The following is a 12,697-nucleotide window of genomic DNA, read 5'->3' as shown; positions in this document are numbered from 1 at the left end:
TGGCCAGACCACTTTTTTAACCAACTTTTTCCAGCTGAAGTTCTCTCCTCTAGGAGCCTGTTTTCAGCCTTTACTCAGGCTGGGTTGTCCAAACTGCCTCAACTGGTTGTTCCTAGTTAGTCAAGCCAGAAGTTGGTGACAGCTCTTGCTGTTCAAACCAGAAGCCAATCTATGCAATTTTTGTGTAATGTCCTCACTGAATTAGAATAATAGAAGATTAGGGTTGGAAGAGACTTCAGGAGGTCATCTAGTCCAGAGCTCAAAGCAGGACCAACCCCAACTAAATCATCCCAGCCAAGGCTTTGTCAAGCGGGTCTTAAAAACCTCTAAGGATGGAGATTCCACCACCTCCCTAGGTAACCCATCCCAATGCTTCACCACCCTCCTAATGAAAGTGTTTCCAAATATACAACCTAGACCTCCCCTACTACAATTTGAGACTATTGCAAGTTGAGACCATTCCAAGTGGCACTCCCTCAGTGAGCTGTTCAGCATTTGCAGAAAGTTGTTGCAAGGATTTTCTTCCAGAGGGAATCCTGTGTTCCCCTCACTAGTTGTCTCCCTTTTTGTGGACAAGATCCTTGTGCAACCAGGCAGATTGTTGACCTGGAAGGATTTCCTTTTGCAACCATGACCAAAAAGCAGCTCTGTGGCATGTGTGTAGATATAACATCACACTACCCAGATACAGCCTGGAGGTTGCCCCTGTCCTTGGGTGATTCCATGTCCCCAGCTTGGAGGACATTGTACAAACCTCCTCTTCCTAAATGCTTCAGTGACTTACAGTAGAGGGTCCTGCATAACACTGTAGCAACCAATTATTTTGTGCATCTCGGAGGTGCACCCCTTCTGCTCGAGTTCAGACACGGTGTTTCATTTTTACCCTATATTGATCCTCTTTTTGGTTTTTATTTTACAGCAGCTCTTCAGCAGTTTGGGACTAATTTTTTCCAAGCCCCTGTTTGTTCTCAGAATGAATAAGATTTGTTGCTCACATTCAGCAACTTTCTTGCCTGGCCAACTTTTTGCTGGGTCAAGCAAAACTGTCAACTTTGGAAGGCTCTTCAGAACAGGGTGGCCGGGATACAGCAGTGTGTTCCACACACTGATTGTGGTCCGGCTGTGGACTGATTACACCTTTTCTAAATTGGCGTGTAACCTGGGCCCTTTTCGGTTGACTTGGTGTGTTAACGGTATTTTGAGTGAACTTGGTGATGCTGATGCTTTAGTGATCTATGTTTTAATGTTCACTTCAAACATGTTTTGCTCCATTTTATTCATATCTTTTTATGTATCTATTTTAATGTTATTACATTGTTAATAGTTTTTAAATGTCATTTTATGTGAATAAAGGTGTTTTTCATGACATGGCTCGCTCGCTCTCTTTTGTTCTTCATGACAAAAGCCTGCCTTGGCTAAGGCACCTAAGTCCAGGAGACCAATCTGGATCCTGGCTGTGAATCCCAACCAAAGATATGTGATTCCCTCTTGTCTCACCTTAGGCACCTATCTCCCTTTGATAGGCCCATCCCCCACTCCTCAGCATTTCCAACTGGCTAGCTTATGCGGCTCCCTGCTCAGCATTGCAAGGCCTAAGTCCCTTCATGAATGTAGCCCAGGGTACCTAGGGAGATTGTGGCACTACAAAATTGGACATTCTAAAAACCAGAAATGTAGAAAATTGTAGAATTAAAAAGTGCTCACTATATTAACTATAACAGAGACAATTAAACCCAAATTTTAGATTGGAAGCCATTTATGGTCATGACTGGAGGGCAAGCGATACAGTACAGTAGCTTATGAAGTAATTGCAAATTAAAGGGAAGCTAGACAAATGTGGTTCCATTCTGAAACATAAAGAGGCCACTGTGGTGTTCCAACTTTGTGCCCAAATGTTCTCACTTTATAAGTGCTTCAAATATTGATGGGATGATGTCCCAGATTACACATCCCAATCTAAGCCAAGTTTAAACCAAGATTTAAACAACAGACAAATCCATCTTTAATAATATTAGGTTATTGTTCTTATAGGCATTATAACATGTTTAAGCAGTAGCTAGATAAAAGGCACTCAAGACTAAATGACCTTGACAATTTACTGTACTTGAAAAATTGGGGTATGGACCCAAATACTTGGGTTAAATGAGTGAAACTCAGACCTCAGTGGTTCAGGAGCCAAATTAGTGATCAACATTACCCAAAAGAGCCACAGTATGTGAATTCATTCTTTCATTTACTATAGTACTATATGTTCATATTTGATGGGGAAATATTTAGTTTATCTATAGCTACACACACACACACACACACACACACACACACACACACACACACATGACTCATAACAAAATAACTGACCGAGTATTATTATTTTATCACCTACAAATGCTTAATAACATAATAAAAGTAGCCTGATTGGTTAATAACTTAGATTGGTTAATATTTAAATCACCCAGTGTTTTAATATCACATGCTGCAAAGAGCCACAGGAGACACATTAAAGAACCACTTGCAGTTCGTGAGCCTCAGTCTGAGTATCACTGGGCTAAACCAAATGCTATTATAGAAACCCTCCAAATGTATGAACCAATCTGTTGTTAATTTGATAAAGCACAGAAATACACTCAGCTCTGCAACATGCAGTATTCAAAATGAGAGAATAATAAAGAATTGTCTTACTTTTGCAGCGATTTAATTGAAAATAAATTTAAAACCTTGGAATAAGGTTAAAAGTGAGCTTCAATCATCAAATACATGTTTTAGCTCTATGAATGGATACACATAATTTGATAATAAGGTCTGGAAGGGAACTACTGAAAAACTCTGAACTTTCAAGCGCCTCAGACTGCAAATAATAATAAATTAATAAAAGATTTCATGGCTTTACAGGTTAGCTAAGCCATATAATAAAGGAAATGTACATTTGGGCTGATTGGAAAGTAGGTGGCTTGGGAGAAAACACTGAAGAGACAACAAGCAATCTTAAAAATGTCAAGCAGATAAATATTCAACAATATTCTGGATAGAATGTAGATTACCCCAAAAAGAAAGGAGGCTCATTACACTGGAAAGTAGCCAAAGTGCCAAATATGATGCATACAGACAGGAGATATTCTGCATATGCTCTGGGAATGTTCAAATGTAACATGATTCTGGCATCAGATGCTAACACGTGTAAATGATTATAAATAAAATCCCTCTATGTCCTAAAATAATGTATCCTTTGTTAAATAATGATGAACTAGAAAGCGAGATGAAAAGACATGATAATGTGGCTCTTCTCCTAGCACAAAACAACAGTTGCTACATGTAGACCAGCGACTCTCCTGACCATACTCCATTAACCTACAGAAGGTTGTACAAAATTCAAACACAACCATTACCAGGCTACAGGGCACAGTTAAATAAATCCCGGATACTGCAAATGGACTGTAGTGATCACACAGCAAATATAGAGCTTATTAATAATATTGTTATACACACTCACATATAAACCAGATCCCGGGCATAATTTAGGCCTAAAATATGCCAAACATCTGATGCTGCTTCTGTGCTTCACAGCCAGGACATGTAGATTGAGTGGAGTCAACAGCTAAGTATCTAGACTGCAATTCAGCAAGGTTTGTGGGTAAACTTTATGCCTATACATTTGTGTAACCCTTCTGCCAGTCAGAGTGGGCAGCAACAAAGGCTGGGTTCAGTATCTAGGGGTTCCTTTTCAGCAATACAACACAAAACTGTCTCAAGCCCCCATCCATTGACCTGGGACAATTACACACCACCCCCTGGGCACCTCTATGAGGCAATACTTCCGCTCTCACAAGCACGGAGTCTGAGTGTAAGGAAAAAAAGGACGGAAGTAACTCGGCATTAATTTGGGAAAACACTGCAAACAGGGGTTGTAAACATAAATCATGAGCAAAAGACCCACCCCCCAAGTAAGTTGGGCAGTGTCCTTTTCTCTTGGGGTCTTAAGGCCAGCAACCAAAAGTCCCTTTAATGTGCCCATCCCTTCAGTGCAGACCCAGAGTTGCAGCGGCAGAGTTCACCTCCCACTCTGGATGGAGCGGGGTTAAGAAGGCACCTTACTCGCCCAGGCACTTGGTTGCTGCTCCTCTTCACTGGCTGCCCTGCTGGCTGATCAGTGCTCCACACATCTCCGCCAGCCACCTTGCTAGCTGATTGCCACACATCTCTGCCATCCTATGTACTGCTCTTCTCCGCCAGCCGCCCTGCTGGCCAATTGCTACACCCCTCCACCAGCTGCCTTGCTGGCCGCTGGCTACGCATCCCTGTAGGGCTCCGCTCTGGTCCTCTCTGACAGTCTCCTTGCTGGCTGATTGCCGTGCCTCTCCATTGGCTGCCCTGCCAGCCGATCGTAGGTCCCACCACTTAACACAGTTCTCAGTGATTTCAGCTGTTAGTGGGGGACTCTCATTGCTGGTGCACACAGGGCAGCCTCTTGCATCAGAGACACTGTCCTAAAGCAGGTCTAATGCTAAGACTAGATATCAGTTGCTTCAGCTCTGCAGTATATAATAAAATACTCGATTGACCCTAGATTAGCTTTTTTATTATACAGTGGAGAGAGGAATGGTCAAATGGTATCATAACCCTTAAGCACAGTCTACATCACCAAGTACCTGTCCCCACCCTCTCTCAACTCACTGGGTTTTGGAACCCATGTCCCCTGCCTATTGAGTGGTGAGTCCCTCAATCAGGGTATGCCAAGTACAGTTCTGCAGCCCTTGATTCACACAACAAGGATAACAACCCCGTATTACTCATGCCCCGATAACAAGGAGACCGGGGATCCAACTGTGATGGGTTGGATCACAGAAACCCCCTGGGGGCTGCCAAGACTACTTCTGCCCCTGCTTTCCCTGCCAGCTTGGGACTCCAACACCCTGTCTTGTTGAGCTAGACATGCCAATCTGCTCCAACGCAGACCCAGGGTCTGAACCATGTGCCCCAAAGCTGCAAACATAACTGAAAGCAGCTTAAGAAGTGTTCCTGTCTTTAACACTCAGACGCCCAACTCCCAGTGGGGTCCAAACCCCAAATAAATCTGTTTTACCCTGAATAAAGCTTATACAGGGTAAATTCATAAATTGTTCATCCTCTATAACACTGATAGAGAGATATGCACAGCTGTTTCCCCCCCCCAGGTATTAATACTTATGCTGGGTTAATTAATAAGTAAAAAGTGATTTTATTAAATACAAAAAGTAGTATTTAAGTGGTTCCAAATAGTAACAGACAGAACAAAGTTAATTACCAAGTAAAATACGCATGTCTAAGCCTAGTACAGTAATAAAACTGAATACAGATAAAATCTCACCCTCAGAGATGTTTCAATAAGTTTCTTTCACAGACTGGACGCCTTCCTAATCTGGGCACAATCCTTTCCCCTGGTACAGCCCTTGTTCCAGCCCAGGTAGTAGCTAGGGGAATTTCTCATGGTGGCTGCCCCATTCGTTCTGTTCCACCCACTTATATATCTTTTGCATAAGGCAGGAATCCTTTGGGTTCCCACCCCTCCTTCTCAATGGAAAAGCACCAGGTTAAAGATAGATTCCAGTTCAGGTGACATGATCACATGTCACTGTAAGCCTTCATTACCCACTTGCCAGCACACATGTATACAGGAAGACGTACAAGTAAAACAGAGCCATCCACAGTCAATTGTACTGGTTAATGGGAGCCATTAAGATTCCAAACCACCATTAATGGCTCACACTTTGCCTAACTACAATAGGACCTCAGAGTTATGTTTCATATTTATAGTTTCAGATACAAGAGTGATACATTTATACAAATAGGATGCCCACACTCAGTAGATTATAAACTTTGTAATGATACCTTACAAGAGACCTTTTGCATGAAGCATATTCCAGTTACATTATATTCACACTCATTAGCATATTTTTTTAAAATCATATAGAGTGCAACGTCACACCAACACCAGCCCAAAGTGATCATTTGGGCAATCCTATCATGCTGAGCACCTAAGCAGGGTGGGTGTGCCCATGCAAATGCGATCAGCTCCTGAAGTCCTCTTCTACACCTCATCACTAGATGTCAGGGGAGAGCTCATTCAGATGCTGTTTACATTTGTATTGGAAATACAGTTGAGCAAGCTATAATATTTGGTACAGTATCATAAAGTATAATTACTAGCTAGCTTGCTAACTATAGCCATGTAGACAGCACTTTGACGTTGCAGTGTGGGCTTCAAAGCCCATGCTCCTGCCCAAGCCACAACTTCAAATGGTTGTCTACAAAGCTATTTTTAGCACACTATTGCAAGCCCTACTACCTCTAGTCTATCAAATTGGCTGGGAGGCTCAGTCCTGCAGGCTGTGTAGACATACTCTTAGACATATGGAGGACAGGTCCATCAACGGCTATTAGCCAAGATGGTCAGGGAGGCAACCCCATGTTCTGGCTGTCCTTAGCCTTTGGTTGCTAGAAGCTGGAAGTGGACAACAGGGGATGGATGACGGGATGATTGCCTGTTTCATTCATTCTAAAGCACCTGGCTGCTGCCAGGAGACAGGATACCAGGCTAGATGGACCATTGAGCTGATCCAGTACGGCCATTCTTATGACAAAAGAGATTTGAACTGGCCCATAAACTAAAGATTTTACCACTATTTGAATGTGTGTGATGTAAGTGGCATTAGAGATAATGGTACTGGCTGAAACTTAGAGAAATTAGACTAGCTTCAAAATAATGACTGGCATATTACGGTTTGGGTTTAATGTCTCGTGTGTGTACAAGTGGCAGAGCTTGGCTATGAGTATCACCTGGGCAAGATAATTTTGAATTGAAATGACATTTTGGTAATTAAGTAACGTGCCAAAATTTCTAAATTCTACTGTAGAGTCATTTGATTGAGCTGCTATGAGTAGTGCCATAATTCCATTGGCACATAAAATTGAGTGGAAATATATAGTGAGTATCATTTAAGGAACCGTAGTTCCTTGCTAATACCTAAAAAAAATCACCTACAATGACTAGTATAGAAGAAGGATAAAAGTTTGCACCTGTAACAAGATGGTGATAAGACATTCAATTAATTGCACTGATTTATTTTGTCATGAAAACTGTAATATTTCAGGTTAAAGTCAATTCTGACAGTGTGAACATCATGAGCTAACTATATTTATTTTGCTTCCTGTAATTTTTTCTACTTTAAAAGCTGTTTTGACTAATCCATAGATTTATAATAATTCTCCAGGCTATACTTTACCTAAGGAAAACAAATCCAAAGAACAGTGAGAAATCTATTAGAGATAACTGATTAATAAGTTAAACAATTGAATTTGTGTTTTAGAACCTATCTTTGTCACAGGATCCTTCCACATGGAACTCATTCCAAGATTGTGGACTCACAGATAAAGTGGATCCCATGCATTAAATAGCTGAAGAAAGTTAAATAAAGAATTTCAAAATTTTAATAATTGTGTTTTAATAATTATTTGTCTTATATAAACCTTTGTTATATATTAATTTTATTTGTTGTATCAGTTATGCTCTTGGAGGGGAGGGGGTGGGGAAGAAGGGTAGGGGATACAAGTACCTGAAATCAACCCAACATTTAGGGAGGTATCCACAAAGTTATTAGTGGGTTTTCCCGTTCTTAGGTTAGGACTGCTGCTAAATCTCTAAGGTTAGATTCTTCCCTCAGATACACTATTCTTAATCCACAATAACTCCACTGAAATCCACTTTCATGTCTTCAGTATTTCTTTGTGTTATTTTAAAATTAAATCTATTTTTTGTAAAATTAATGTATTTGTGTGATTGTGATATACGCCAACTGTCTCCCTCTTAGCTGCAGGACTAACAGGAGTAAAAAAGCAGGAAGGATTATCAAAATAGAAGATTTGACTTTTATTGCTTACAGACCAATCCTCTCACTTAATGGTTGTGCTTAGTATAAAAGTTGACCAAGAGTAATGCATCACAATTCCTACCGCTAGTTTTAGTTACTCTACTGGCATTTTATTAAATAGCTTGGGCTGGTGGGCTTTGTAGTATTTGTTTGTTTGTTTAGGAATGAAGGTTCCTTTTGTGGTTATACATAAGTAGCACAGTTTATTTTTTCTACTATTACCACAGGGCTTAGCTAAAGAAAACCCTTTCTTTGCTATTGCTATCTTTAAATTTATATAAGCTCAGGACACACCACCAGTTGCCAGAGGCACTCATAAGCTCTCCTTCCTAGCACAACAAACTATCAATATACCCCCACATATAAGCATACACTGAAAGCAATGGCTTTTTAGTTCCCTCTGGCTTCAGAGCTCCATTGATGGCCACAAAGGAATTGGATGAGAAGAAAGCGAGGATAGTTATTATTGGATTCTGACAGATTGCCTTAGCAATTTTATCCATTGATATATAGTATAATAAAGAATCTCTACCAAGAGCCTGACAAAAGAGAATATCTGGCCAAAAAAAATGTTTGGGCGTGAATGAAATCAGAAAAACTCACAAAGCAGTTCTCTATTCTGGAATCAAAAGAAAAGGAGGACTGAATTTGAAGCTCCTCCTCCTCAGATTGCTGGGACAGTGGGGCCCAAAACACCCTGGTTGATTATTGTCTTAATCATTTATGGGAGGGAAAGCATGACCTACTCTCTAAGGATGAGATCATCCTATGATGAGGGTCTGCTGAATAGAGCTGATCAGAACATTTCTGTAAAATGATGTTTCTTAACTGAAATACACTATTTCATGTAAACATATCAATTTTGTGACATTTTCATCAGTAGAAGGAATTCCTACTATTCCTGGCAGATAGTGCCCTGGCTTAGAATATAGGAGACCCTGGTTCAAGACCCTACTCTACCTAATTCAGAGTAATCTGGGAAGAATAACTCTGCTCTGCAGGGAGATCAGGGCTTTAAACTTTAGTACTGCACATTCCAGACCAGAGCCCAGATATGCACTCACACAGGTTTTGGTCTGGAAATGGACAATGACACAACTGAATTGTCACAAAAAATATCTGAAAGGTTTTGTTTTTTTCATTCCAGTATGGAACAAAGACAAAGCCTGAAATCTCAAAAGATGTTGCAAACCAGAAGTGTCATCCTCCATTAACTCTACTGACAAAGGTATATGTACCACTTAAGTATTTTGAGAGCTAAAGTAGTACTTTCCTGCTTTAGAGGCATTGTGTAGGCCGTTTGTGGAGCAGATAATTTTATCTTAAGCACTCATTACTGTATATATAAAGGAGAAGGGGTGCAGAATGTGACATATTTCTGCCCTAGAAGAAAATGGGTGAAAACCATCTTTACTTATATAGGCCTAGGAAAGCAAAATCCATTCACTGCTGCCTGGACCCTCCTTGTCATAAAAACAGGACATTTCGCCATCACCGAGTACCTGGTTAGAAACATGGAATACTTTAAAAATACTTGAGGCTATATAATTTAAGGGATCATAAAACCAGTAGGAGAGGATGAGAATTATTCAGATTTATGAGCTGATGCTAGTTATTCAGACATACACGCTGTGAGCATTTTTTTCATCCAGTCAAACTGCTTAAAGATGAAAGTAGCTTTATCAACATTATCGCAGAGTAGTTAGAAAAAAAAAAAAACCAAACACAGCACATGCCCCTTCCTTCTTCCCTCACATTATTAGGAGTCAACAACGTTCAGTGCTACAGACAACATAAACCACATTTGATGGCATGGGAGGATGAGAGCTAGCAATGAAAGGATAAAACTGCTCTCTATATATTAAACATCTGGGGTTTTCATGTCCAAAAGAAGTGATAGCTGCAATCTGAAACTTGTACATCCATGGGCAGATTTGCTGACTTCTTCACTCTTTTGTGCAGACACTGGCAGATTTGTTGACCTCTCCACTTTTTTTCAAGTCTATCCATAATCTCCATGTTAGATATATTGTTGCTCATAATGGCCGTGGATATAAGAGAGTAGCAGACACATGTCAGCAGCAGGTCCCCTTCACCCGGTGCTGAGAATGATTAAACTACTAGTTGAGACAGGCCCACACTGTTACACTTGTCTACACTAGGGACTTGGACCACTGCAAATGACAATATTTCAGCTGACCCTCTGTAGCTATGTAAGGTGTTCCCACACATCACTTCCTCAAGTTCCTCTGTATTGTGCGTACTCATCTCCCAGTTCTCTGAATGGGGCCCAAAGCAAGGGGGTTCTGGGATTAGCAAGCCATAATGAGCAAAATACAGTACCAAGCCATTTTTAAATATGAACCCAATAAATGAGTATAGTATTTGTCAGTATATAAAATACCATGGATTTTGTCAAATAAAGTGCTTCGGTTTATGTTCATAAACAAGAAAATCCTTAACTCTGTAAGCATTGCACCTTGTAAAACAAAGCTCATGTGCATAAAGTCACAAAAGCTGTTCAAAATAAAATACACACTCAGGAGTACAGGATACATTGTACAGAGGGGTAACTGAATGCACATTGTAAGACTGTGTTAGACGGCCCAAGAACAAGGGTGGAACTACAGTGCTAGTGCTTTCAGTCTATTCCAGCTCTACACTGGGTGCTGAATGACCCAGTGCAACATATTACAGGGGTGAGCCATGCTCTGAGTCAGTGCCTTTGCAATAAGTCTGACGATGCTTGTTCCCTCTTGCAAGCTCTTTTGTGTGTGGACACAGGTGTGTTACAAGCATGGCAGGGCCATGTGTGCTGGGCCATGACTTTAAATAAAAGCTATTCAGGTTGGAAGGATATGGTGGCTCTTCGCATATGAAAGAGTGTAATGTGCACTTGTACGCAAGGTGTGGATTGAATGGAAAAGCCCCATTATTTTACAAGGAACCCTAAAAGGGGCAGGAGAGCTTCAGTTGAAGCAAGGCAAGCTGGAGACAAGGTCAAGAAACAGAACAGGCCGGGCTCAGCTCAGGTAAAAGGGAAGGGCTATCAGCCAAGAGCACAACAGCAACCAAGACGCCCTCCTTCTGGAGAGACCTAGGTAAAATAAGGTAATCTGATGGAAAGGAGGGACACTACTGCCTTACAGGGAGACACCCCAATTTGCAGTAGGCATCACAGGATCAACTTCTAGAGGATGAACCAACCATTTACAGTGTCCTGCTCCCACACCAAATAAGTACAACCCTAGGAGCCAGGAATTCCCTAATGTGGGAGAGTAGGGGCAGGGTCAAAGGAATTAATTTTGCATTTAGTTCTGAATGGTGTGGTCCAGGAGCAGCTCTCCATTTTGCAGGATTGTGTTCCGAAGGCCAAGTCCAGCCACTGTGTGTGTGTGTGTGTGTGTGTAAGAAAGAGAGAGAGCACGTGCACACATGCCTTCCCAGACTTGTCAACAGTCTAATTGGTCCAGGGGAATATAGCCGCCATGGGGGAGGTGAACTTGCAGGTAGCCAGGGCCATTCCCAGGGAGGGTTTGGAGTACAAGACAGACATTTGAACTGTACTCTGTAAACAATAAAAAACGAGTGCATAGAGCTAAGCTAAGCGCCAGAGTGATGCGTTTTGCTAAGTGCCAGGGTGATGTGTTCTCAGCCGTGCATTTTGCTAAGCAGGCTGCTGCATTTTGTACCAAGTGGAGCTTTTTTAGGATGTGTGGTTTCATTCCTAGGTGCAGGGAATTGTAATAATTGAGCCTGATGACCACAAATGCATGGGTCACTGTGGTTAGATCTGTGTCTGATAGGACAGGCACAATCTTCTGCCCAGTCACAGATGGGCACAGACATTTCTTATCATCATGGTTATTTGGGGATCCAGTAACACTGAGGAGTCCACAGGAACCTAACTTAACAAACTTAGGGCAGTAGCCCTCAACAGAGGGGATTTTACAGAGGAGCTTCCCTCATGCTACTAGCATCACCTCAATTTACTGGGGTTCAACGTTAGCCAGCTGTTCTTCGTCCAGGTGCTGATTTCAGATAGGAATTGAGAGAGCTGGAGATGGTGCTATTTACAGTTGATATAAAGGAGATGAAAAGCGGGAGGGCATCCACATACTGCTGGCACTTTTACCCATATTGTCTCACCAACTGCTCCAAACACCATATGTAGACCCTGAGGTTGGAGCTGATTGCATCCATAGTGGATAGTCTCTGTCAAGAATGGCAAATGCAAGAAAACCAGAAGGAGATACTAGCCACTCCTTAAACTGCATATGCTGTGAATGGGGAGTACAGTGCAGGTGACAGTGGCAGAGTAAGGCTCAAATAGCTCAGAGCTGAGGGGAGAGATGTGCCGGCTCAATAACCCATTTTGCCACCCAGCTGGTTCTCTGCATTGACTGCTTAGTTAGCATGGGAACTGCCCTTAAGAGTACAATGGGCCGTGTCATTGCACAAAGGACAGGATAGGGCCCATTGCAGGCAGCCCAGTTTGGTTTCCACAGCATACGAGTGCCTGAGCATTCAAAATTAGGGGCCTGGTAGCAGCCATAGGGCTGAATTATTGGCACAGATTGCCCTTCAAATTACAGTGATGACTCTTACAATTTTTCAAACTGCCTTTGATAACTAATTAAGGGTTGCCTCAGCACTTGTAGTGCCCCTGAGGTGTATCGCTTTGCACTTCAGTGGTGCCTTCAATCTGAGGATCTCAACGTACTTCACTAAGCCATATGTCCTGGATCCACCTGGACTTAGGTGTTACGATGCTGAGCTAGAAAATTACTGAAATC

The sequence above is a fragment of the Mauremys mutica genome, chromosome 1 (assembly GCF_020497125.1).
Source record: "Mauremys mutica isolate MM-2020 ecotype Southern chromosome 1, ASM2049712v1, whole genome shotgun sequence".
NCBI lineage: Eukaryota > Metazoa > Chordata > Testudines > Geoemydidae > Mauremys > Mauremys mutica.
Note: the sequence above shows the minus strand (reverse complement) of the source record.